A 27,591-nucleotide genomic window follows, 5' to 3' on the forward strand; every position below is an offset into this window, starting at 1 on the left:
CCTTAGCCCCTGGCCATGGCCCGCCAAGCCTTGGTCACGCATCCATGTGGACTACGCAGGTCCTTTCATGGGGAAAATGTTTTTGGTTGTAGTAGATGCCTACTCCAAATGGATCGAGTGTGACATTTTAAATTCAAGCACATCCTCTGCCACGGTAGAAAGTCTATGGGCAATGTTCGCCGCCCACGGTCTACCGGACATCTTGGTCAGCGACAATGGCCCGTGCTTCACAAGCACTGAATTCCAGGACTTCATGGCAGGCAATGGAATTAACCATGTTAGAACGGCACCGTTCAAGTCGGCCTCAAACGGCCAGGCAGAACGAGCAGTGCAGATAATCAAACAGGGGATGCTCAGATTCCAAGGGGGTTCCCTTCAAACCCGCTTATCACGCCTCCTGTTGGCCTATAGATCCCGACCACACTCGCTCACAGGGGTTCCACCCGCAGAGCTACTAATGAAAAGGATGCTCAAAATCCGATTATCCCTTTAAACACCCCACCATGAAAGAAATTGTCGAGAGCAGGCGCCAGTCACAATATCACTACCATGACAGGAATGCGAGGGCACGATGTATTGATGTAAATGATCCTGTTTTTGTCCTCAACAAGGCTGCAGGGCCCAAATGGCTCGCAGGCACTGTGGCTTCAAAGAAGGAAATAGGATTCTGGTAGTTAAACTTACCAATGGACAAATCTGCCGCAAACATGTGGATCAAACAAAAAGGAGGTTCAGCAACCCCATAGAAGAAGCAGAGGAAGAACACGATATAGAGTTCACTCCACCACAGGTGACCGAACACCGGAACCAAAGGGAGGAGAGCCCAGTCACTGCGGTCCGTCCGGACAGGCTTGAAGCACTGCAAACAGCAGACACTCAGGCCAGCGCCCAACAACCGGAGCCCCAACTCAGGCGCTCTACAAGGGAGTGTAAACCACCAGAGAGACTCAACCTGTGATCCCAATAAGACTTTGGGGGGGGAGGTGATGTCATGTATTCAACCAGCATTGTAACCCATGTATAAACTGACCTAAGTTGTACACCGTGAGAGCACTGACCATTAGGTGGGAGACACTCCTAACCTGGACCTTCAGGTATAAAAGGGGAAGCTCCACCCACCTTCATCACTTGAGTGCTAAGGAATAAAGGACAGGTCACAGACTGACCTTCTCTCAAGCATGGGCCTCGTGTGCATTTATACTGTGTAGTAAGGACGTATTATCAGGAGAGCACTTTTGAGCTCTCCTTCCCCTCCTCACCCTGGGTGTGCCTTGCTGCATCCCACTGGGACCCGCAGCCTCGGACAGTAGGGCCCTGGGTGTGCCTCGCTGCACTCTACTGGAATCCCCAGCCTCGGATGGTGGGAAACCATGGAATGCCCCACCAACACTCATAACACTCAGGGAAGGGGCTGGCACCTCAATGGTCAGCTTCTGATCCTCTTCCAGAGTGAATACAACAGTGGGGGATTCATCCATCCCCTCCCCCTCCCCCTCACCCCTATGCTCTTAGTCTGGAAAGTGGGATTGGAAAATGTTCTCGTCAGGCTCGCCCGTGTCTGAATCTTCTTCTGCATTGTCAGGGTTGGCCTCAAGTTCTGCAAAATATAACAGAACAGACAACTGGTTAACAGCAGAGGAGGGGGCAGGGTGGGTGGCATGAGTAGGCTCACACAGCACAGGCAGCAAGCTGATTTGAAGGACCACGATGAATGATAGCACATTGCATCAACTGAAGCGTAGCTGACGGAGACATCCCCATGAACCGAAGCATGGCTAGCCCACGCAGTACTTAATATTTAGCAAAGCCAGACTGTGAAATTTGCAGGACATGCCCTCTCCCTTGAGTGTGGGCCCAGCTTGTGCAGTGGTGGTTGCTTTTCTCCAGGCAGGACACATCAAAGCAGCGACCCTCTCTTCCAAGGGTGTCAGTGGCTGCAGATTTGCCAGGCCTCCTCCTTTTCGGGTTCTTTCCCTTTTGTTGTGTGCCACCTTCCACTGCAAAGATGAAAATATAACTTTTTAGAGAGGATGTCTTTCTGCTGGGTGGGACATACAGATGGTCACATTTACAATTGCAATTCCAGTGAATAAATGAAAATATTACTTACACTAACTACTTGACCAAGGTCCTGCCACTTCTTTTTGCACTGGCCTCCAGACCTCGGGGTGGTCACCATTACACAGTAATCTTCTGCAAGTTGGTTCCAGCGTTTCTTCATTTCTTTTGGTGGAACTTTTATGTGGCCTCTGCTGGTGTCCAGCTCATGCCATCTGCCCTCAATCACAGTAACCACTGCCTCCACTTCATCCTGTAATAACTTATTGGTCATTGCGCCACTTTGCATCTTGTATTGCAGCTCCGATTTTTCCAATGAGAATTAAAGTTCACACACACAACTGGTTCTTTAAAAATGGCCGAATGTAGACCGGGAACTGTACTGAGCATGTGTGCTCATAGGAATCACTTCAAAAACGTCCCTTTTTTTCCGCGCGTGCGCCGAAGTGAGGGGGGCGGGGGGGGGAGGGGGGAAATCATTGTTTTGGCGCAGACATTAGGTTCCACCCCCCCCCCCCCCCCGAGGCTACAGGACAGGTTGCGCAGCGCCAATTTCAAACAATAGAATGGGGAAACTTGCTACTTTTTTTTGGAGTAGTTGGGGCCAAGAAAAACGGGCGTAACTCTGGCAATACGCCAAGAAACAGCACTGGGGAAAATTGAGCCCAACATCTTTTAAGTAGCAAATCAAAAAATTGCATCAGCGTTTGCCCACTGTGATAAATACTGCACCCCACAACTGCTGTATATTTTCTTTGTCTGCTTTCCTATCTGTCTCTCTCTCTCTCGACGAGTTACTTTCTCACACTTTCTTGTGCCTGGGGTTTCACTTGTTCCCACCACCAGTGCTCTGCTATCTCACACAGGGCTGGAGCAACAGCAACAGTCCGTGTAAATTATTTACATCACTGCCACAGTTACTACTGGCCTCACCATTATGGTTACAGGAAATAAAAATTTATGTTGCATTTTCAAGGAAATTCATTCTGAAAGTTGATCTAAAACTGATAGGTACACATTGTTAGAGACCCAATTTAATGCAAACTTTTTCATACCTTCATGAAGGGACTCCAACCCCATTCTGTAACGCACTACTCTCTGCTAACAGCTGCTGTTATTGGTGTCCAGTTTACAGCTGCAACAGACAGACCTCTTTAACTTGAATCCTATCAGAAGGAAGTACATTGTTCCCTGGAACCCTGCGATGCTCACAATTTTCAACCAATTGCTCATACTGAGTTAATTTGAACATGAATGATTTTATTTCCTTTGCTTATATTAGTTTATTTGATTTGCCATGTTACTTTAACGCTCATTAGCAGATGCTTTTTAAGTTCTGTTCAGTGTCGTTATTTGCAGTATTTCTCTATGACTGTGCTTTTTTCTATTACACTTCTTAAAAGATACTTCTTTTTTAATCTGTGGCCCTGTTTTTGGAGATAGGAATTCTAAATCTGGTGGTACTGTCTCATCATCATAGGCAGTCCCTCGAAATTGAGCAAGCCTTGCTTCCACTCTAAAAATGAATTCTTAGGTGACTGAACACTTTAATATGGGAATTACAGTCTCTGTCACAAGTGGGACAGGCAGTCGTTGAAAGAAAGGGTGAGTGGGACTGGTTTGCTGCATGCTCCTTCCGCTGCCTGCGCTTGGTTTCTGCATGCTCTCGTCGATGAGACTCGAGGTGCTCAGCGCCCTCCCGGATGCACTTCCTCCACTTAGTGGGCCCAAGTTTCGAGCCGCGCCTAGAACGGCGCAGTCCCAACCTGGACGTCCGTTTTTCGCGCCACAAAGTGCGCCTAAAAAAAACTTCCAGATTCTCCAGCTCCCTGCAGGTCGTTTGCAGCTCGGCGCGGCGCAGCAGGAGCTGTAGGGGGCGGAGCCAGGTACCTGCGCTGAAAACAGTGCCGGGACCTCTGCACATGCGTGCTACAGTGGGCGCGCATGTGCAGTCGCTCCAGGCGCCCAAAACTGTGTGGGAGCAGCGGAATGGCCTCACTGGGGCTGCGTGCACAAGGCTCCTCTCATGGCCAGCTCCTGCTTCCTCCCGACCCGACTCGACTCCCGCTTCCCGCCCCCCGCCCCTGGACCGGACCGGACCCAACCCGACCTCCCGGACTGGACCCGACTCGACTCCCGCTTCCCCCCGTCCCCCGCCTCCGGACCGGACCCGACCCCGACACCGACCCGAGTCCCGCTTCCCCTCCCCCCCCCGCCCCTGGACCGGACCCGACCCGACCCGACCCGACCCCCTGGACTGCACCCGACCCGACTCCTACTTCCCCCCCCGTCCCCTGTCCCCCGCCTCCGGATCGGACCCAACCCCGACACCGACCCGACTCCCGCTTCCCCCCCCCCTCTCCCGTCAATTGGACCCGACCTGACTTCCCTCCCCCTGACCCGAACCGAACCGACCTCCCTCATACCACCCCCTGACCCGCGCTCCCCCCGACCCGACCCAATGCCACCTATCTGTAAATCTGGTGCTGGGGACGGGCCTTGCCTGAAGTCTCGGGCCGGCTGGGCCCGGCCCGTTCAGCCTCCCCCCCCCCATCTCCTTCCCCCCCATCTCCTTCCCCCCATCTCCTTTCCCCACCATCTCCTTTCACCCCCCCATCTCCTTTCACCCCCCTTCTTCCCCCCCTTCTTCCCCCCTTCCCCCTTCCCTCCCTCTGCTCCCCCGCTCTCTCCCTCTACCCCCCTCCTCCCCCTGCCCTCGCTGTCAGAAACACAGACACTGACAAAGAGTGAGAGACACAGAGACAGACAGACAGAGAGATAGAGACACTGAAAGAGACACACTGGGGGGGGGGGGGGGGCATCCCAGCACGCTGTTGGAGGGCTCCCGGTGCTGCAGTCGGTAAGTAGAAAATGTTTTATTTATTGATTTAAAAAAAAAAAATTATTTCTTATTAATTTTTTTTGATTGATTTATTGGTTGATTTATTGATGTTTTATCATTTATTATTGATAATGGCTCTTTATTTGTAAAACTGAAGTGTTTAATGTTTGTAAACTTCCCTTTAAACCCGCCCCGCCCCGCCCCCCCCCCATTCCCTACGCCTGATTTTCTAAAGTGTAGACAAGGTTTTTTCGACCGTACAAAAATCTTCACTTACTCCATTCTAAGTTAGTTTGGAGTAAGTTTTCACTGCCGAAACTTTGAAAACAGGCGTAAGTGGCTGGACACGCCCCCTTTTGAAAAAAAAATTCTGTTCCAAAGTGAAACTGTTCTAACTGACTAGAACTGGAGCAAACGAAATGGCGAGAATTCCGATTTCTAAGATACTCCGTTCTACACCAGTTGCTCCTAAAAATCAGGAGCAAATCATGTCGAAACTTGGGGCCCATGTCTTTGGCCAGGGACTCCCAGGTGTCTGTGGGAATGTTGCATTTCCTTGAAACGTTTCCTCTGCCCACCTTGGGCTCGTTTGTTGTGTAAAAATCAGTCCGACTGCGGCAACTACAGAGGAATCTCCTTGTTATCAGCCACTGGGAAAGTCGTTGCTAGAATCCTCTTCAACCGTCTTCTCCCTGTGGCTGAGGAGCTCCTCCCGGAGCCACAGTGCGGATTTCGTCCTCTACAGGGTACAACGGTACTGTCTATTATGACTGTGTAAAGAGTGTCAGCTATGGCTCAGTGGGGGTGAACACAAAAAAATCTAGGCTGCCACTACAGTGCAGTGCTGAGGGAGTGCTGCACTATCGAAGGTGCTGTCTTTCGGATGAGACGCTAAACCGAGACCCTGTCTGCTTTCTCAAGTGGACGTAAAAGATCCCATGGCACTATTTCGAAGATGAACAGGGGCGTTATTCCTGGTGTCCTAGCCAATATTTATCCTTCAATCGACATAATAAACAAACAGATTATCTGGTCATTATCACATTGCTGTTTGTGGGAGCTTATTGTGCGCAAATTAGTTGCCGTGTTCCCACATTACAACAGTGACTACACTTCAAAAGTACTTCATTGGCTGTAAAGTGCTTTGAGACATCCGGTGGTCTTTATTTTTCTTTTAAACAATAAAAATTGTCAGTGTATTTTTCCTCCATTTAAATACTAGAAAAAAAAAGAAAAGTTTAATTTAAATTGTACCTTTATAGCAGAGAATAATATAACAGCATAACACGCAGATGGTGAAATGAAGTTTCATGTAATAAGGCTAGCTATCAGCTGGGAGGTATTAATTGGACTGGAATGTCATTATCCTGTTTCTCAAAAGCATTGGAAAATTGATTTGATGTTCTGAGATGAGAATACACAAAGCAACACTGGGGTCGCTTTTTCGTCTTGTACTTTCAGACTATAATCTCTTTGGATTAGGTGGAGCTGTGAAACCCCTTAGACTGGCAGATAGGGAAAGGTTTGTGGTATAAGGGGTCCAAAGAGGAAGGAAAATAATAAAATAACAGTTGACTATCAAGCTGCAGTAGACAGAGCAGAGTTTGCAGTATTCTCGGGCAAAAGGTACTTTTTGCACATTATATGGAGTAATATCTTTTGAAAAAACAGACATCCCACACAGCACAGTGCTGCTGGTCTAATGATGTTCTTATTGATCACTCCTAAAAGCTTGTCGCTTGTCACAAATAAAGTATGAAAGATAGCAGCATCCAGAAATGACTGCTCCATCACACTGTCACATTGATTACACAGGCAATTTACCAAGCTCTCACAGAATATAGTTCTGTAAAATAAAGCAGGACAATAATCAAAATGATTTTGATCATAGCCAACCATTTTAACTAAAGTTCATATATAAGATTCATTAAGCTGACTCCTCATGTGACTTTTCTTCCACTATTTAATTCTTCCTGTCTCCTTTCTCTATTTCTTCTACAATATTTCTGTCTTTTTCTGTATTTCTTTCATTGTTGTCTGTGTACCCTATTTGTTTTCCAATATTTATAATTCCCTTTCTGCCTTACCCTGCCTTTCCTCACTTCTGTACATCTTCCACTCTCTCTATATGCTTGTCACATATGTTCCTTTATTGATTTACTCAAGTTGTGTCTTTTATCTGTTTTAAATCCCACCACGTGCAATATGACAGATAATGTGTTCCTGGCTGAAGGTGGGCACCCGTAATAAATAGAGAGAGATAGGGACTAGGATTATGGGATATTATTGGAGAGAAGCCGCTGGGAGTTGCTGCAACATTCATGGGTAGGTGAGAAAAGAGGGTTGGGCTAGGAAGGAGCAGAGGGGATGTGGCATCATGAGGGCTGTCACTGGGAGGGAGGCTGGGATAGGACAGACTGTAGTCTGAATGTTATGCTAAGAGCACAGAGTTTGGTTGCGGGTAACCAGATCTGATAATGTGTTAACAGTCATGTAGTGAGGTTGGGGACAGCATCAAACAAGAAATTAGGGATGCGTGCAATAAAGGTACAGCAGTTATCATGGGCGACTTTAATTTACATATTGATTGGTCTAACCAAACTGCGGTGGAGAAGGATTTCCTGGAGTGTATTAGGGATGGTTTTCCAGACCAATATGTCGAGGAACCAACTAGGGAGCTGGCTATCCTAGACTGGGTGATGTGTAATGAGAAGGGACTAATTAGCAACCTTGTTGTGCGAGGTCCCTTGGGGGAGAGTGACCATAACATGGTAGAATTCTTTATTAAGATGAAGAGTGATACAGTTAATTCAGAAACTAAGGTCCTGAACTTAAGGAAAGGTAACTTCGATGGTATGAGACGTGAATTGGCTACAATAGACTGGCAAATGATACTTAAAGGGTTGACGGTGGATAGGCAATGGCAAACATTTAAAGATCACATAAATGAACTTCAGCAATTGTACATCCCTCTCTGGAGCAAAATTTAAACGGGGAAGGTGGCTCAACCGTGGCTAACAAGGGAAATTAAGGATTGTGTTAAATCCAAGGAAGAGGCATATAAATTGGCCAGAAAAAGCAGCAAACCTGAGGACTGGGAGAAATTTAGAATTCAGCAGAGGAGAACAAAGGGTTTAATTAAGAGGGGGGAAATAGAGTACGAGAAGAAGTTTGCTGGGAACATAAAAACTGACTGCAAAAGTTTCTATCGATATGTGAAGAGAGAACGATTAGTGAAGACAAATATAGGTCCCTTGCAGTCAGATTATACATAAATTGCTACACTCTGCCAGAGCATTCTGTACTGTACCCTGTAAACTAGAAATCGTGACGACATTCTAATCAGCCATTAGATCTTTACACCTAAAGAACCAACATAAATATCCACTGAATGCGAGTCCATTCTGTATTTGCTGCAGATTGATGGTTATTAATTACTTGATGAATTTAATGTTTGAGGTTTCTCCTCAAGTTCTGGGGGAGCTGGTACCAGTACAAACCGGATGGTCTGCACCTGGGCAGGACCAGAACCAATGTCCTAGGGGGCGTGTTTGCTAGTGCTGTTGGGGTGGCTTTAAACTAATATGGCAGGGGTTGGAAATTTATGCAGGGAGACAGAGGGATGTAAAATGGGAGCAGAAGCAAAAGGTAGAAAGGAGATAAGGAAAAGTGGAGGTCAGAGAAATCAAAGGCAAAAATCAAGAAGGGCCACATTACAGCATAATTCTAAAAGGACAAAGAGTGTTAAAAAAACAAGCCTGAAGGCTCTGTGTCTCAATGCGCGGAGCATTCGTAATAAGGTGGATGAATTAACTGCGCAGATAGCTGTTAACGGATATGATGTAATTGGGATTACGGAGACATGGCTCCAGGGGGACCAAGGCTGGGAACTCAACAGCCAGGGGTATTCAATATTCAGGAAGGATAGACAGAAAGGAAAAGGAGGTGGCGTAGCGTTGCTGGTTAAAGATGAGATTAACACAATAGTAAGGAAGGACATTAGCTTGGATGATATGGAAACTGATAGACTGGCGAATGATACTTAAAGGGTTGACAGTGGATAGGCAATGGCAGACATTTAAAGATCACATGGATGAACTACAACAATTGTACATCCTTGTCTGGCATAAAAATAAAACGGGGAAGGAGGCTCAACTGTGGCTAACAAGGGAAATTAGGGATAGTGTTAAATCCAAAGAAGAGGCATATAAATTGTCCAGAAAATGCAACAAACCTGAGGACTGAGAGAAATTTAGAATTCAGCAGAGGAGGACAAAGGGTTTAATTAGGAGGGGGAAAATAGAGTATGAGAGGAAGCTTGCAGGGAACATAAAAACAGATTGCAAAAGCTTCTATCGATATGTGAAGAGAGAACGATTAGTGAAGACAAATGTAGGTCCCTTGCAGTCAGATTTAGGTGAATTTATAATGGGGAACAAAGAAATGGCACACCAATTGAACAAATACTTTGGTTCTGTTTTCACGAAGGAAGACACAAATAACCTTCCGGAAGTACTAGGCGACCGAGGGTCTAGTGAAAAGGAGGAACTGAAGGATATCCTTATCAGACGGGAAATTGTGTTAGGGAAATTGATGGGATTGAAGGCCGATAAATCCCCGGGGCCTGGAGTCTGCATCCCAGAATACTTAAGGAAGTGGCCCTAGAAATAGTGGATGCATTGGTGATCATTTTCCAACGGTCTATCAACTCTGGGTCAGTTCCTATGGACTGGAGGGTAGCTTATGTAACACCACTTTTTAAAAAGGGAGGGAGAGAGAAAGCGGGTAATTATAGAGCGGTTAGCCTGACATCAGTAGTGGGGAAAATGTTCGAATCAATTATTAAGGATGAAATAGCAGTGCATTTGGAAAGCAGTGACAGGATCGTTCCAAGTCCGCATGGATTTATGAAGGGGAAATCATGCTTGACAAATCTTCTGGAATTTTTTGAGGATGTAACTAGTAGAGTGGACAAGGGAGAACCAGTGGATGTGGTGTATTTGGACTTTCAAAAGACTTTTGACAAGGTCCCACACAAGAGATTAGTGTGCAAAATCAAAGCACATGGTATTGGGGGTAATATACTGATGTGGATAGAGAACTGGTTGGCAGACAGGAAGCAGTGAGTCGGGATAAACGGTCCTTTTCAGAATGGCAGGCAGTGACTAGTGGGGTGCCACAGGGCTCAGTGCTGTGACCCCTGCTCTTTACAATATACAGCAATGATTTAGATGAAGAAATTGAATGTAATATCTCCAAGTTTGCAGATGACACTAAACTGGGTGGCGGTGTGAGCTGTGAGGGGGATGCAAAGAGGCTGCAGGGTGACTTGGACAGGTTAGGTGAGTGGGCAAATGCATGGCAGATGCAGTATAAATGTGAGGTTATCCACTTTGGGGGCAAAAACGCGAAGACAGAATATTATCTGAATGGTGGCAGATTAGGAAAAGGGGAGGTGCAATGAGACCTGGGTGTCATGGTTCATCAGTCATTGAAAGTTGGCATACAGGTACAGCAGGCGGTGAAGAAGGCAAATGGTATGTTGGCCCTCATAGCCAGAGGATTTGAGTATAGGAGCAGGGAGATCTTACAACAGTTGTACAGGGCCTTCGTGAGGCCTCACCTGGAATATTGTGTTCAGTTTTGGTCTCCTAATCTGAGGAAGGATGTTCTTGCTATTGAGGGAGTGCAGCGACGGTTCACCAGACTGATTCCCGGGATGGCTGGACTAACATATGAGGAGAGACTGGATCAACTGGGCCTTTATACATTGGAGTTTAGAAGGATGAGAGGGGATCTCATAGAAACATATAAGATTCTGACGGGACGGGACAGGTTAAATGCGGGTAGAATGTTCCCGATGTTGGGGAAGTCCAGAACCAGGGGATAGAGTCTTAGGATAAGGGGTAGGCTGGTTAGGACTGAGATGAGGAGAAACTTCTTCACTCAGAGAGTTGTTAACCTGTGGAATTCCCTGCCGCAGAGTTATTGATGCCAGTTTATTGGATATATTCAAGAGGGAGTTAGATATGGCCCTTATGGCTAAGGGGATTAAGGGGTATGGAGAGAAAGCAGGAAAGGGGTACTGAGGGAATGATCGGCCATGATCTTATTGAATGGTGGTGCACGCTCGTAGGGCCGAATGGCCTACTCCTGCACCTATTTTCTATGTTTCTATATCATTACCATAGACCTAAAAAGTGTCTGTAAACTAGTATTCTGGATGGGCAGAATCTTTTGTATAATATACATAGATACTGACTTTTGGTGTCAATTTGTCTCACCTCTGTGTTAGAATGTTGCAGGTTTAAGTCCTACTCCAGGACTTGAGCACCTAATCTTGGCTGTACTGAGGAAGTGCTACATAGATGGAGATTCTGTTAAATGGATGAAACGTTAAAAGGAAGCCCCAACTGCCTGTCATGATGAATATTAAAGATCCCATGGCACTTTTCGAAGAAACAACCAACAACACTAAAAGAAAATCCCAGATTAACTATTGGTTCATCTTATTGCTGTCTGTGTGTAAAACTGCTGCTGTGTTTACCTACGTAACAACAGTCAGTGCATTTTCAGAGTCATTCACTGTATGTGAGGAGCTTCGAGATGCTTCTGAGAGATGTGATAAGGTGCATATAAATGCAGATGTTTCTTTCAATTTGAGTGTAGCCACCTCAGTGCCCATACTTTGTAGTTTATCACTCCCTCCCCTCCCCATTGTAACAAGACAAAGGCACAAGGAGTCATTTTGAGGGTGTATATTGGAAATTTGAACAAGTGCTGCCCGTGATTTTCCGATCAGCATGCCTGACAGACTTCTCCTCATCCTGATCTTCGATTGCAAGCACGGCTCTCAGAAGCTGCCCTCTGACATTCAGTAAATGGTTGCTTCTCCCTGGAAAGAAAATTGCTCCCAAAGATGCCTGACCCTTTAAATTGCTGCAGGCATTTTTAATTCCTGCAGGATAACACCATTCCTTGTCCCCGCCCCACTCCAAAAACTTGCTTTGAATCTCAGGTAGCACAGGGAGCCCACCTAAATTAGTTCAATTATGCTGACCTCCTGGTAAATTTGCTGGAGTCAGTGTTGAGTCTGTCATGCAAGCGACACCCCACTACACTTTCACCAGTGATTGGTAAAAGGTAAATGCAGTGTCCTTGCCCTTCTACCCTTTTACCATAAATTAATAATCTGGTTCAGAGAGACCTTAGTTGATGTGGGAAATGAAAACTTCACACTGGCGCAGTAGGAATGTTCATTTGACACAACTTTTTGCAGTCGGGTAGAAGGGGGTTTATTTTTATTTGGCTTTGTTGTACCTGATTCACAAAGTCCAGTTTGACTCCTGCCAAAGAATGTGCACCCTAGCCAATGATTCCTGCCCCATCGCAGAATTTTCGAAGCTAAATCTGATGATGTGCAATCCTGTTGTCTTGTTTGACCTCACGTTCTAGTTATGATCAAGGTTGAATGTTTCCACCTCTGCATCATTGCCTGCCTCCACTCAAACCTCACTCATTCCCACTGCCGCTCAAACCTTTATCTACATCTTGGTCACCTCTACACTTGATTACTTGAACACCCTCCTTATTGGATTCCTAGGTTCAACCCTTCCTAGACTGCATCTGCATCCTTGCCTGCTGTCATGTCACCCTGTCCTTGTCAACTTTCATTAGTTCCCCATCGTTCAAAATTCAAAATCCTTGTCCTCATCTAAACGTTTGTCCAAGGACTCACCCCTCCCTAACTCTGCAACTCCTCCAGCACTACAAGTTGGTCTAGAAACATAGAAACATAGAAAATAGGTGCAAGAGTAGGCCATTCGGCCCTTCTAGCCTGCACCGCCATTCAATGAGTTCATGGCTGAACATGCAACTTCAGTACCCCATTCCTGCTTTCTTGCCATACCCCTTGATCCCCTTAGTAGTAAGGACTACATCTAACTCTTTTTTGAATATATTTAGTGAATTGGCCTCAACAACTTTCTGTGGTAGAGAATTCCACAGGTTCACCACTCTCTGGGTGAAGAAGTTCCTCCTCATCTCGGTCCTAAATGGCTTACCCCTTATCCTTAGACTGTGACATCCTGGTTCTGGACTTCCCCAACATTGCGAACATTCTTCCTGCATCTAACCTGTCTAAACCTATCAGAATTTTAAACGTTTCTATGAGGTCCCCTCTCATTCTTCTGAACTCCAGTGACTACAAGCCCAGTTGATCCAGTCTTTCTTGATAGGTCAGTCCCGCCATCCCGGGAATCAGTCTGGTGAACCTTCGCTGCACTCCCTCAATAGCAAGAATGTCCTTCCTCAGGTTAGGAGACCAAAACTGTACACAATACTCCAGGTGTGGCCTCACCAATGCCCTGTACAACTGTAGCAACACCTCCCTGCCCCTGCACTCAAATCCCCTCATCATGAAGGCCAACATGCCATTTGCTTTCTTGTGCCCTCCGCCCTTCTGGCTCAGGCTTCCATTGCATCCTCTCCTCTCTTTGCTCCATTTTGATCACAGAGCCTTTACATAAGAACATAAGAACATAAGAATTAGGAACAGGAGTAGGCCATCTAGCCCCTCGAGCCTGCTCCACCATTCAACAAGATCATGGCTGATCTGGCCGTGGACTCAGCTCCACTTACCCGCCCGCTCCCCATAACCCTTAATTCCCTTATTGGTTAAAAATCTATCCATCTGTGATTTGAATACATTCAATGAGTAGCCTCAACTGCTTCCTTGGGCAGAGAATTCCATAGATTCACAACCCTCTGGGAGAAGAAATTCCTTCTCAACTCGGTTTTAAATTGGCTCCTCCGTATTTTGAGGCTGTGCCCCCTACTTCTAGTCGACCCGACCAGTGGAAACAACCTCTCTGCCTCTATCTTGTCTATCCCTTTCATTATTTTAAATGTTTCTATAAGATCACCCCTCATCCTTCTGAACTCCAACGAGTAAAGACCCAGTCTACTCAATAAATCATCATAAGGTAACCCCCTCATCTCTGGAATCAGCCTAGTGAATTGTAAGGGGAATAGATAGGCGTTTCTGCGGCCGCAACCGAGACTCCAGGATGGTATGTTGCCTCCCTGGTGCAAGGGTCAAGGATGTCTCGGAGCGGGTGCAGGACATTCTAAAAAGGGAGGGAGAACAGCCAGTTGTCGTGGTGCACGTTGGTACCAATGACATAGGTAAAAAAAAGGGATGAGTTCCTACGAAATGAATTTAAGGAGCTAGGAGCTAAATTAAAAAGTAGGACCTCAAAAGTAGTAATCTCGGGATTGCTACCAGTGCCACGTGCTAGTCAGAGTAGGAATCGCAGGATAGCTCAGATGAATACGTGGCTTGAGCAATGGTGTAGCAGGGAGGGATTCAAATTCCTGGGGCATTGGAACCGGTTCTGGGGGAGGTGGGACCAGTACAATCCGGACGGTCTGCACCTGGGCAGAATCGGAACCAATGTCCTCGGGGGAGTGTTTGCTAGTGCTGTTGGGGAGGAGTTAAACTAATATGGCAGGGGGATGGGAACCAATGCAGGGAGATAGAGGGAAACAAAAAGGAGGCAAAAACAAAAGACAGAAAGGAGATGAGGAAAAGTGGAGGGCAGAGAAACCCAAGGCAAAGAACAAAAAGGGCCATTGTACAGCAAAATTCTAAAAGGACAGAGGGTGTTAAAAAAACAAGCCTGAAGGCTTTGTGTCTTAATGCAAGGAGTATCCGCAATAAGGTGGATGAATTAATTGTGCAAATAGATGTTAACAAATATGATGTGATTGGGATTATGGAGACGTGGCTCCAGGATGATCAGGGCTGGGAACTCAACATCCAGGGGTATTCAACATTCAGGAAGGATAGAATAAAAGGAAAAGGAGGTGGGGTAGCATTGCTGGTTAAGGAGGAGATTAAGGCAATAGTTAGGAAGGACATTAGCTTGGATGATGTGGAATCTATATGGGTAGAGCTGCAGAACACCAAAGGGCAAAAAACGTTAGTGGGAGTTGTGTACAGACCTCCAAACAGTAGTAGTGATGTTGGGGAGGGCATCAAACAGGAAATTAGGGGTGCGTGCAATAAAGGTGCAGCAGTTATAATGGGTGACTTTAATATGCACATAGATTGGGCTAACCAAACTGGAAGCAATACGGTGGAGGAGGATTTCCTGGAGTGCATAAGGGATGGTTTTTTAGACCAATATGTCGAGGAACCAACTAGGGGGGAGGCCATCTTAGACTGGGTGTTATGTAATGAGAATGGATTAATTAGCAATCTCGTTGTGCGAGGCCCCTTGGGGAAGAGTGACCATAATATGGTAGAATTCTGCATTGGGATGGAGAATGAAACAGTTAATTCAGAGACCATGGTCCAGAACTTAAAGAAGGCTAACTTTGAAGGTATGAGGCGTGAATTGGCTGGGATGGATTGGCGAATGATACTTAAGGGGTTGACTGTGGATGGGCAATGGCAGACATTTAGAGACCGCATGGATGAACGACAACAATTGTACATTCCTGTCTGGCATAAAAATAAAAAAGGGAAGGTGGCTCAACCGTGGCTATCAAGGGAAATCAGGGATAGTATTAAAGCCAAGGAAGTGGCATACAAATTGGCCAGAAATAGCAGCGAACCTGGGGACTGGGAGAAATTTAGAACTCAGCAGAGGAGGACAAAGGGTTTGATTAGGGCAGGGAAAATGGAGTATGAGAAGAAGCTTGCAGGGAACATTAAGACGGATTGCAAAAGTTTCTATAGATATGTAAAGAGAAAAAGGTTAGTAAAGACAAACATAGGTCCTCTGCAGTCAGAATCAGGGGAAGTCATAACGGGGAACAAAGAAATGGCGGACCAATTGAACAAGTACTTTGGTTCGGTATTCACGAAGGAGGACACGAACAACCTTCCGGTTATAAAAGGGGTCGGGGGGTCTAGTAAGGAGGAGGAACTGAGGGAAATCCTTATTAGCCGGGAAATTGTGTTGGGGAAATTGATGGGATTGAAGGCCGATAAATCCCCAGGGCCTGATGGACTGCATCCCAGAGTACTTAAGGAGGTGGCCTTGGAAATAGTGGATGCGTTGACAGTCATTTTCCAACATTCCATTGACTCTGGATCAGTTCCTATGGAGTGGAGGGTAGCCAATGTAACCCCACTTTTTAAAAAAGGAGGGAGAGAGAAAACAGGGAATTATAGACCGGTCAGCCTGACATCGGTAGTGGGTAAAATGATGGAATCAATTATTAAGGATGTCATAGCAGTGCATTTGGAAAGAGGTGACATGATAGGTCCAAGTCAGCATGGATTTGTGAAAGGGAAATCATGCTTGACAAATCTTCTGGAATTTTTTGAGGATGTTTCCAGTAGAGTGGATAAGGGAGAACCAGTTGATGTGGTATATTTGGACTTTCAGAAGGCGTTCGACAAGGTCCCACACAAGAGATTGATGTGCAAAGTTAGAGCACATGGGATTGGGGGTAGTGTACTGACATGGATTGAGAACTGGTTGTCAGACAGGAAGCAAAGAGTAGGAGTAAATGGGTACTTTTCAGAATGGCAGGCAGTGACTAGTGGGGTACCGCAAGGTTCTGTGCTGGGGCCCCAGCTGTTTACACTGTACATTAATGATTTAGATGAGGGGATTAAATGTAGTATCTCCAAATTTGCGGATGACACTAAGTTGGGTGGCAGTGTGAGCTGCGAGGAGGATGCTGTGAGGCTGCAGAGCGACTTGGATAGGTTAGGTGAGTGGGCAAATGCATGGCAGATGAAGTATAATGTGGATAAATGTGAGGTTATCCACTTTGGTGGTAAAAACAGAGAGACAGACTATTATCTGAATGGTGACAGATTAGGAAAAGGGGAGGTGCAAAGAGACCTGGGTGTCATGGTACATCAGTCATTGAAGGTTGGCATGCAGGTGCAGCAGGCGGTTAAGAAAGCAAATGGCATGTTGGCCTTCATAGCAAGGGGATTTGAGTACAGGGGCAGGGAGGTGTTGCTACAGTTGTACAGGGCATTGGTGAGGCCACACCTGGAGTATTGTGTACAGTTTTGGTCTCCTAACCTGAGGAAGGACATTCTTGCTATTGAGGGAGTGCAGCGAAGGTTCACCAGACTGATTCCCGGGATGGCGGGACTGACCTATCAAGAAAGACTGGATCAACTGGGCTTGTATTCACTGGAGTTCAGAAGAATGAGAGGGGACCTCATAGAAACATTTAAAATTCTGACGGGGTTAGACAGGTTAGATGCAGGAAGAATGTTCCCAATGTTGGGGAAGTCCAGAACCAGAGGTCACAGTCTAAGGATAAGGGGTAAGCCATTTAGGACTGAGATGAGGAGAAACTTCTTCACCCAGAGAGTGGTGAACCTGTGGAATTCTCTACCACAGAAAGTTGTTGAGGCCAATTCACTAAATATATTCAAAAAGGAGTTAGATGAGGTCCTTACTACTAGGGGGATCAAGGGGTATGGCGAGAAACCAGGAATGGGGTACTGAAGTTGAATGTTCAGCCATGAACTCATTGAATGGCGGTGTAGGCTAGAAGGGCCGAATGGCCTACTCCTGCACCTATTTTCTATGTTTCTATGTTTCTATGTCTCTGTACCCCCTCCAAAGCTAGTATATCCTTCCTTAAGTAAGGTTACCAAAACTGCACGCAGTACTCCAGGTGAGGCCTCACCAATACCCTGTACGGTTGCAGCAGGACCTCCCTGCTTTTGTACTCCATCCCTCTCGCAATGAAGGCCAACATTCCATTCACCTTCCTGATTACCTGTTGCACCTGCAAACTAACTTTTTGAGATTCATGCACAAGGACCCCCAGGTCCCTCTGCACCACAGCTTGTTGTAATTTCTCCCCATTCAAATAATATTTCCTTTCACTGTTTTTTTTTCCAAGGTGGATGACCTCACATTTTCCAACTTTGTATTCCAGCTGCCAAACCTTAGCCCATTTGCTTAACCTATCTAAATCTCTTTGCAGCCTCTCTGTGTCAGCTTTCCCACTAATTTTTGTGTCATCTGCAAATTTTGTTACACTACACTCTGTCCCCTCTTCCAGGTCATCTATGTATATTGTAAACAGTTGTGTTCCCAGCACCGATCCCTGTGGCACACCACTAACCACCGATTTTCAACCTGAAAAGGACCCATTTATCCCGACTCTCTGCTTTTTGTTTATTAGCCAATTCTCTATCCATGCTAATACATTTCCTCTGACTCCGGTACCTTTATCTTCTGCAGTAACCTTTTGTGTGGCACCTTATCGAATGCCTTTTGGAAATCTAAATACACCACATCCATTGGTATACCTCTATCCACCATGCTCGTTATATCCTCAAAGAATTCCAGTCAATTAGTTAAACATGATTTCCCCTTCACGTTGCGTCTGCTTGATTGCACTATTCCTATCTAGATGTCCCGCTATTTCTTCCTTAATGATAGCTTCAAGCATTTTCCCCACTACAGATGTTAAACTAACCGGCCTATAGTTACCTACCTTTTGTCTGCCCCCTTTTTTAAACAGAGGCGTTACATTAGCTACTTTCCAATCCGCTGGTACCTCCCCAGAGTCCAGAGAAATTTGGGAGATTATAACGAATGCATCTGCTATAACTTCCGCCATCTCTTTTAATACCCTGGGATGCATTTCATCAGGACCACGGGACTTGTCTATCTTGAGTCCCATTAACCTGTCCAGCACTACCTCCCTAGTGATAGTGATTATCTCAAGGTCCTCCCTTCCCACATTCCCGTGACCAGCAATTTTTGGCATGGTTTTTGTGTCTTCCACTGTGAAGACCGAAGCAAAATAATTGTTTAAGGTCTCAGCCATTTCCACATTTCCCATTATTAAATCCCCCTTCTCATCTTCTAAGGGACCAACATTTACTTTAGTCACTCTCTTCCGTTTTATATATCTGTAAAAGCTTTTACTATCTGTTTTTATGTTTTGCGCAAGTTTACTTTCGTAATCTATCTTTCCTTTCTTTATTGCTTTCTTAGTCATTCTTTGCTCTCGTTTAAAATTTTCCCAATCTTCTAGATTCCCACTAACCTTGGCCACCTTATACGCATTGGTTTTTAATTTGATACTCTCCTTTATTTCCTTGGTTATCCACGGCTGGTTAACCCTTCTCTTACCGCCCTTCTTTTTCACTGGAAGATATTTTTGTTGAGCACTATGAAAGAGCTCCTTAAAAGTCCTCCACTGTTCCTCAATTGTGCCATCGTTTAGTCTGTGTTCCCTGTCTACTTTAGCCAACTCTGCCCTCATCCCACTGTAGTCCCCTTTGTTTAAGCGTAGTCTGCTCGTTTGAGATACTACTTCCTTACCCTCAATCTGTATTACAAATTCAACCATACCGTGATCACTCATTCCGAGAGGATCTTTTACGAGGAGATCGTTTATTAAATTCCTGTCTCATTACACAGGACCAGATCTAAGATAGCTTGCTCCCTTGTAGGTTCTGTAACATACTGTTCTAAGAAACAATCCCATATGCATTCTATGAATTCGTCCTCAAGGTTACCCCGTGTGATTTGATTTGACCAATCGATATGTAGGTTAAAATCTCCCATGATTACTGTCGTTCCTTTTTCACATGCCTCCATTATTCCCTTGATTATTGTCCGACCCACCGTGAAGTTATTATTTGGGGGCCTATAAACTATGCCCACCAGTGACTTTTTCCCCTTACTATCTCTAATCTCCACTCACAATGATTCAATATTTTGTTCATTAAAGCCAATATCGTCTTTCACAACTGTCCTGATATCATCCTTTATTAACAGAGCTACCCCACCTCCTTTCCCTTCTTGTCTATCTTTCCGAATTGTCAGATACCCCTGTATGTTTAATTCCCAGTCTTGGCCACCCTACAGCCACGTTTCTGTAATGGCCACCAAATCATATCCATTTGTAATGAATTGTGCTGTCAACTCATTTACTTTATTTCGAATGCTGCGTGCATTTAGGTAAAGTGTTTTAATACTAGTTTTAAACCATGATTTTTAGTTTTGCCCCCTCCTGCAGCCCCTTTATATTCATACATATTGTCCCTTCCTATCGCCTTGTGGTTTACACTTACCCCAGTGCTACTCTGCTCTGTTGCCTTCTGCCTTTTGCATTCTTTCTTGGGGTCCTGTTCATCTGAGCTCTCACCCACTCTAACTAGCTCAGAGCCCTCTCCTGGGTTCCCATTCCCCTGCCAAGCTAGTTTAAAGCCCTCCCAACCGCACTATCAAAACCATACGCGAGAACATTGGTCCCGTCTCTGTTGAGGTGCAACCTGTCCGACTTGTACAGGTCCCACCTACCCCAGAAGCGGTCCCAATTGTTCAGGAAACTAAAGCCCTCCCTCCTACACCAATGCCCCAGTCACGTATTTATCTGACTAGCCTTCCTATTTCTACCCTCACTAGTACGTGGCACTGGCAGTAATCCCGAGATTATCACCTTTGAGGTCCTGGCTTTCAATCTTACTCCTAGCTGCCTAAACTCAGCTTTTAGGACCTCACCCCTCTTTCTACCTATGTCGTTGGTACCAATGTGGACCACAACCACTGGCTGTTCCCCTTCCCTCCCCAGAATGCCCTGCAGTCGCTCAGTGACATCATTGACCCTTACACCAGGGAGGCAGCACACCATCCTGATGTCACTTTTGCTGCCGCAGAAGCGCCTATCTGCTCCTCTAACTATTGAATCTCCTATCACTATAGCCCTTCCTGTCTTCTTCCTCCCTCCCTATGTAGCTGAGCCATGCGTGGTGCCATGGACTTGGCCCTGGCTGCACTCCCCAGAGGCATCACCGCCCTCGCCAGTAGTCAGAATAGAGTAACAGGTGGAGAGCGGGATAGCCTCAGGGGACTCCTGCACTACCTGCCTCGCCATACTCTTGTGTGTGACAGTCACCCATTCCCTATCCTCCTGTACCCTTTTAATCTGTGGGGTGACCAATGCCTGAAATGAGCTATCCACGTACCTCTCGTTCTCTCGGATGCTCCTCAGTGCCTCCAGTCCTCGCTCAAGCTCCGAGACTCGGCGCTCGAGTTGGAGGAACTGGAGACACTTCCTGCACATGTGGTCATCCCCGTTGCGGGAAGCATCCAGGAATTCCCACATGGCACAGGTGTTGCATTCCGTTTGAATGAGCTGCCCTGCCATCCCACTAGTTACCCTTAAATTACCCAGCAAAAACACTGACTCCCACTACACACACTAAACAGCTATTTAGTAATTTATCCTCTTATCTATTAGAACACAAACTCAAAGAGATATACTCACCAGCCGATCAGCCAACCACTTACCAGCTTGGCTGTAACGTCACTTTTTGATTTCTTGTCCCTCCTCCCCGCAATGCTCGCTCACCGACTGCCACTGGGCCTTTGTAGGCCGCTGACCCCGGACTGTCGCTGACGCTGCTCCTCCCTGCACTCGAGTGGGGACCAGGGGTCCCTGACACGGTACCGCCTCCCCGAAGCGTCCATCTGCCTTCTCCCCCCCGCCCCAACACCCCCTTGCAGTCAGAATCAGGTAAATTTATAATGGGGAACAAAGAAATGTCCGCTCCCCCCCTCCCCCCCAACACCCCCAGGTGAAAATGAGCATCACAAAAAGGGGCAATGTTACCTTCAAGGTATACAATTTATTAAAAAAATAGAGACAAAAAGACCAGAATTTTCTGGGGTCTGTGCAGGCGTGATCAGATGCGGGGCGGGTGGGAAATTTGAAATAGCTTGCAGTGGATTGGGAACCTGTCATCATCCTGCGCCTTTCCCTCGGAAGCGTTTGCTGGTGCAGCAGTGATCCTTAAGAGTCTTTTTAACCCTACCATTCAAATTTCACTGGATGACCACGGGAATCACATGGTGCAGAAACCACATCTGTCAACCTGAGGCGGAAGTTAAGTGCCCATTGATCCAGTTGATTAGTGCACAGCATGGAAAGTACAATAAAAACTCCACCCTCACAGCTGATCACTTTCCTCAGGCAGAAGCTGTTGCTGATTGCAATGCCAGCACTGATTTAGCTTTCTACAGGTTGCAAGTATTTCCAGAAAAGTCACCACTTATTGTTAGAACCTATCACATCATTGACAGATTGGTTGTCATCTCTACTTCACCTGCCATCTATTCCATCAACATGGGGGCTGTCTATACTGGCTCACCTTGGTCCTCAGAATTGGACTACAATGAGCCCCAACATTAGCAGCGGGCACACCAGCAGCACGAAAACAACACTACCAATCTTCTCCTCAACCAACTTGGGGAAGAGTGACCATAATATGGTAGAATTCTTCATTACATGGAGAGTGACACAGTTAATTCAGAGACTAGGGTCCTGAACTTAAAGAAAGGTAACTTCGATGATATGAGACGTGAATTGGCTAGGATAGATTGGTGAATGATACTTAAAAGGTTGACGGTGGATAGGCAATGGCAGACATTTAAAGATCACATGGATGAACTTCAACAATTGTACATCCCTGTCTGGTGTAAAAATAAAACGGGGAACGTGGCTCAACCGTGACTAACAAGGGAAATTAGGGATAGTGTTAAATCCAAGGAAGAGGCATATAAATTGGCCAGAAAAAATAGCAAACCTGAGGACTGGGAAAATTTAGAATTCAGCAGAGGAGGACAAAGGGTTTAATTAGGAGGGGGAAAATAGAGTATGAGAGGAAGCTTGCAGGGAACATAAAAACTGACTGCAAAAGCTTCGATAGATGTGTGAAGAGAAAAAGATTAGTGAAGAAAATGTAGGTCCCTTGCAGTTAGAATCAGGTAAATTTATAATGGGGAACAAAGAAATGGCAGACCAATTGAACAAATACTTTGGTTCTGTCTTCACTAAGGAAGACACAAATAACCTTCTGGAAATACGAGGGGACCGAGGGTGTAGCGAGAAGAAGGAACTGAAGGAAATCCTTATTAGTCAGGAAATTGTGTTAGGGAAATTGATGGGACTGAAGGCAGATAAATCCCCAGGGCCTGATAGTCTGCATCCCAGAGTACTTAAGGAAGCGGCCTAGAAATAGTGGATGCATTAGTGGTCATTTTCCAACATTTCATAGACTCTGGATCAGTTCCTATGGATTGGAGGTTAGCTAATGTAACCTCACTTTTTAAAAAAGGAGGGAGAGAGAAAACAGGGAATTATAGACTGATTAGCCTGACATCGGTAGTGGGGAAAATGTTGGAATCAATTATTAAAGATGTAATAGCAGCGCATTTGGAAAGCAGTGACAGGATTGGTCCAAGTCAGCATGGATTTATAAAAGGAAAATCATGCTTGACAAATCTTCTAGAATTTTTTGAGGATGTAACTAGTAGAGTGGACAAGGGAGAATCAGTGGATGTGGTGTATTTGGACTTTCAAAAGGCTTTTGACAAGGTCCCACACAAGAGATTAGTGTGCAAAATTAAGGCACATGGGATTGGGGGTAATGTACTGACGTGGATAGAGAACTGGTTGGCAGACAGGAAGCAGAGAGTAGAAATAAACGTGTCCTTTTCAGAATGGCAGGCAGTGACTAATGGGGAATCGCAGGGTTCAGTGCTGGGACCCCAGCTATTTACAATATACATTAATGATTTAGATGAAAGAATTGAATGTAATATCTTCAAGTTTGCAGATGACACTAAGCTGGGTGGCAGTGTGAGCTGTGAGGAGGATGCTAAGAGGCTGCAGGGTGACTTGGACAGGTTAGGTGAGTGGGTAAATGCATGGCAGATGCAGTATAATGTGGATAAATATGAGGTTATCCACTTTGGTGTCAAAAACAGGAAAGCAGGATATTATCTGAATGGTGACAGATTAGGAAAAGGGGAGGTGCAACGAGACCTGGGTGTCATGGTTCATCAGTCATTGAAAGTTGACATGCAGGTACAGCAGGTGGTGAAGAAGGCAAATGTCATGTTGGCCTTCATAGCGAAAGGATTTGAGTATAGGAGCAGGAAGGTCTTACTGCAGTTGTACAGGGCCTTGGTGAGACCACACCTTGTGTACAGATTTGTTCTCCTAATCTGAGGAGGGACATTCTTGCTATTGAGGGAGTGCAGCGAAGGTTCACCAGACTGATTCCCGGGTTGGCAGGACTGACATATGAAGAAAGACTGGATCGACTAGGCTTATATTCACTGGAATTTAGAAGAATGAGAGGGGACCTCATAGAAACATATAAAATTCTGACAGGATTGGACAGGTTAGATGCAGGAAGAATGTTCCCAATGTTGGGGAAGTCCAGAACCAGGGGTTACAGTCTAATGATAAGGGGTAAGCCATTTAGGAGATGAGGAGAAACTTCTTCACTCAAAGAATTGTGAACCTGTGGAATTCTCTACCACAGAAAGTTGTTGAAGCCAGTTCATTAGATATCTTCAAAAGGGAGTTAGATGTGGCCCTTATGGCTAAAGGGATCAAGGGGTAGGGAGAGAAAGCAGGAATGGGGTACTGAAGTTGCATGATCAGCCATGATCATATTGAATGGTGGTGCAGGCTCGAAGGGTCGAATGTCCTGCTCCTGCACCTATTTTCTATGTTTCTATGTTAGGTTTCTATGCACAGTACAGAGGGTATCAGCGCAGGGCTGCCCTGTGCTGGAGGTGATATCTCCAGCACAGTGTATACAGGCAGAGGATGAGCTTCCTCAACGTGATTAAGCAGCAGTGCCAAAGGAGGCTCAGGTTATCATGCCAAATTGACTCAGACATTTGCACATTTCTGGAGCAAGACCTGCAGCCCAGAGAAGCGGGTGGACGTGCCTTACCAGTGGCTGTCAAAGTCACTAGCGCCCTCAACTTCTTCACCTTCCAGGGATCTGCAGCAGACATTTGCGACATCTCGCAGTCGGCCGCCTGTAGATGTATCACACAGGTCTATTATATTTACCTTGCCACTGATGAAACCATTGTTACTGGGCGGGTGCTCAGCTTTACTGCTCTGGTTGGCTTCCCATGGGTGCAGGGTGTCATCGATTGAACATGAGGCCATCAGGGCACCCCATCATCCCCCAGGAATGTTTGTGAACCGCAAGGGCTTCCACTTCTTCAATCGTCTGAAATTATAGGAAGATCATCATACATGTGAGCACCAAATTCCCTGCCAGCTGCCATGACTCTTTCATGCTGTGCCAGTCCACCCTCCCTTTGTTCTTCGCTCCTCCAAACAGACTTTCCAGCTGGCTGCTTGGAGAAAAGGGGTATCAACTGAAGATGTGGCTCATGACACCCTTGAGGAGGCCAAGTACTTAGGCCCAGGAGAGATATAATGAAAGCTACATTTACACCAGGTGTGTCATAGAGCAGACAATAGGCATGCTGAAAATGTGCTTCATATGCCATGACAGATCTGAAGGAGCCCTTCAATATGCACCAGCCAGAGTCTCCAGAATCATTGTGATCTGCTGCGCTCTGCACAACATAGCATTGCAACGAGGATTAACTCTGCATGAGGAGCAAGACACCCTCTTCAGAGGAAGAGGAGGAGTAGTAGGGAGCTGTGGACCTGATCTCACCAGCACCCAATACATTGCTGCCCAAGAGGCCAGGGATGGGCTCATCATGGTCAGATTTACTTCACTTTACACATTACACCCATATGGCTGCCACATGCTGTGCCAAGTTGGCACCACCTCACAGCAACACCATAAAACCATTTCCTTATTCACAGGCACTGCACATTTTGACATTCAAAAAGGTCTTTATCATATCTGCAGTGTTATTGTGGAGAAATTATATTTCTTATCCATGAGTGGGTGGTAAACAATGAGAATTGCTCTGAAAATGATGAATTAGATTTTGCACTAAGCCTTCCAGTCAGGTGATGTTCTTATTAACTGCTAATCAATTTAATGCCCAACTAAACTTACAAATAATTCCTGATACTAACATCTGACTGAGTTATACAGCTTTAATTCAGTGGTCTGGGTATGTATGATTTTAATAATAGCACACTTGAAATTATTCCCCTATAAACCTAGCACCATTAACTAGGTCTGTTAAAACCACTATGTACCTGATTTTATAACATTAGTGAATAAGTCCTCAGTCTGAATCTCGTTTCCCACATTACAACAGTGACAACACTTCAAAGTATTTTAATTGGCTGTAAAGCACTTTGAGACGTCCGGTGGTCGTGAAAGGTGCTCCATAAATCCAAGTCTTTCAAGTCTTTCTTTACTTTACTTGAAGCAATTTATTAAAATCTTCAAGAACATATTAAGAACTACCAATAATGCATGAGTTCTGCAAATATAAAGACATTTAAACCCTAACTAATTACACAAATAGCATTGCTGACACTCGTAATTCACTCCTGAGTCCCAGGATTTCAGCAAGTTTATTAAATGTTTGCAATTAATGCAGGAAATTAAAACACAGCTTTCTACATATCCTTGTGTTGAGTTTATCCTCTGTTGAAGTACATATGAATTACTTCCTCTTTGAGTGAAAATCTCACATGGATCAATGATAAAGTAATAAGGTAGAATTTTTGCCCTTGCATCTATCCCTGGACTTTGTCTTTGATCCAGAAATAAGGAGGTGGTTTAAACACTTTATGGTTTTGTGTGAAGTTGACAAGAGACTGTCTTCCTCTGTAAAGATTTCAAGGGGAGAGACCAGAATTGCAATCATTTCTGCCTGAAAAATGAAGGAATCACTGCCAATGCGATCTCCATTCATCGGATGATGAGTGCTGCTTTCGAGGATGCAATCCATTATTGCAACAAAGGATTCTGGACTGATGAGACACACTTGTCTAACACCAGTGTTGATTGGAAAAATCAGACTCTCGCCCCCTCCAATCCTCACCAAGCTGTTAATATTTGAACATAAGAAAACTTTGCTGCTGCAAATATAAAGATACTCTGAAACCTCCACCTCTACATAAACATTTCTACCTCCAGCATTCACTGCAAGGTGATACTTGCTTTCTTAAAGTGACAGCCAATATTAGAATCAGAACACTTGTTAATCAGAGAAAGCAGACACAAGCATACTTGTTTTTGATCAACGATCAGGAATAGTAAAAGTATGTGAAATATTTGCCGTCCTAGAGAAAGAAGAGAAGTGATGAAGGGAAATGCTGCCTTATTCTTCGCAGAAAGAATAAATTGCTTCAGGTCATAATGAAAGCGAGGGAAATCCGTCTGCTTATGGGGACACTACAAGTCCCGGCCAGATTCGAGATGATTGGATAACCACACTGCTGTTAGTGACTGGGACTGATTTTACTCACTGAATTTATCTTGTGGAACTATCCTCTACTCACTGCATTTTGCTGGAGAAATAATCCTGCTGTCCTCAGGAGTCTCAGTTTGCTGTCCTTTCAGTCATGAGTTTGGAGGCTTTGTTTGCTCTGCCCCGCCTCCATTTCATTGGTTGATACAACAGTATCAATACTTACTCCGGGGAAATCCTCCACCTGCATCCTCAATGACCAATGCAGAGTTATCCCAGAACCATGTGAAGAAGAATTTCCTCTAGACCCATCTTTTGTTTCTTTACTTGTCCCATTACCATCTCCTTTCGCCTGCACCATCATCCCGTTTGTCATTTAATCTCTCCTGCCTTCCGCCCTATCATAGATTTTCATTTTTGTTCTCCTTCTCCCCTCCCTTTTCCTTACTCTGTACTTGCTTAAAATCTGTCACATCTCTAACCTTTTCCAGTCCTGACGAAAGGTTGTCGACCTGA

This window comes from Pristiophorus japonicus, chromosome 7, assembly GCF_044704955.1.
Source record: "Pristiophorus japonicus isolate sPriJap1 chromosome 7, sPriJap1.hap1, whole genome shotgun sequence".
NCBI lineage: Eukaryota > Metazoa > Chordata > Chondrichthyes > Pristiophoridae > Pristiophorus > Pristiophorus japonicus.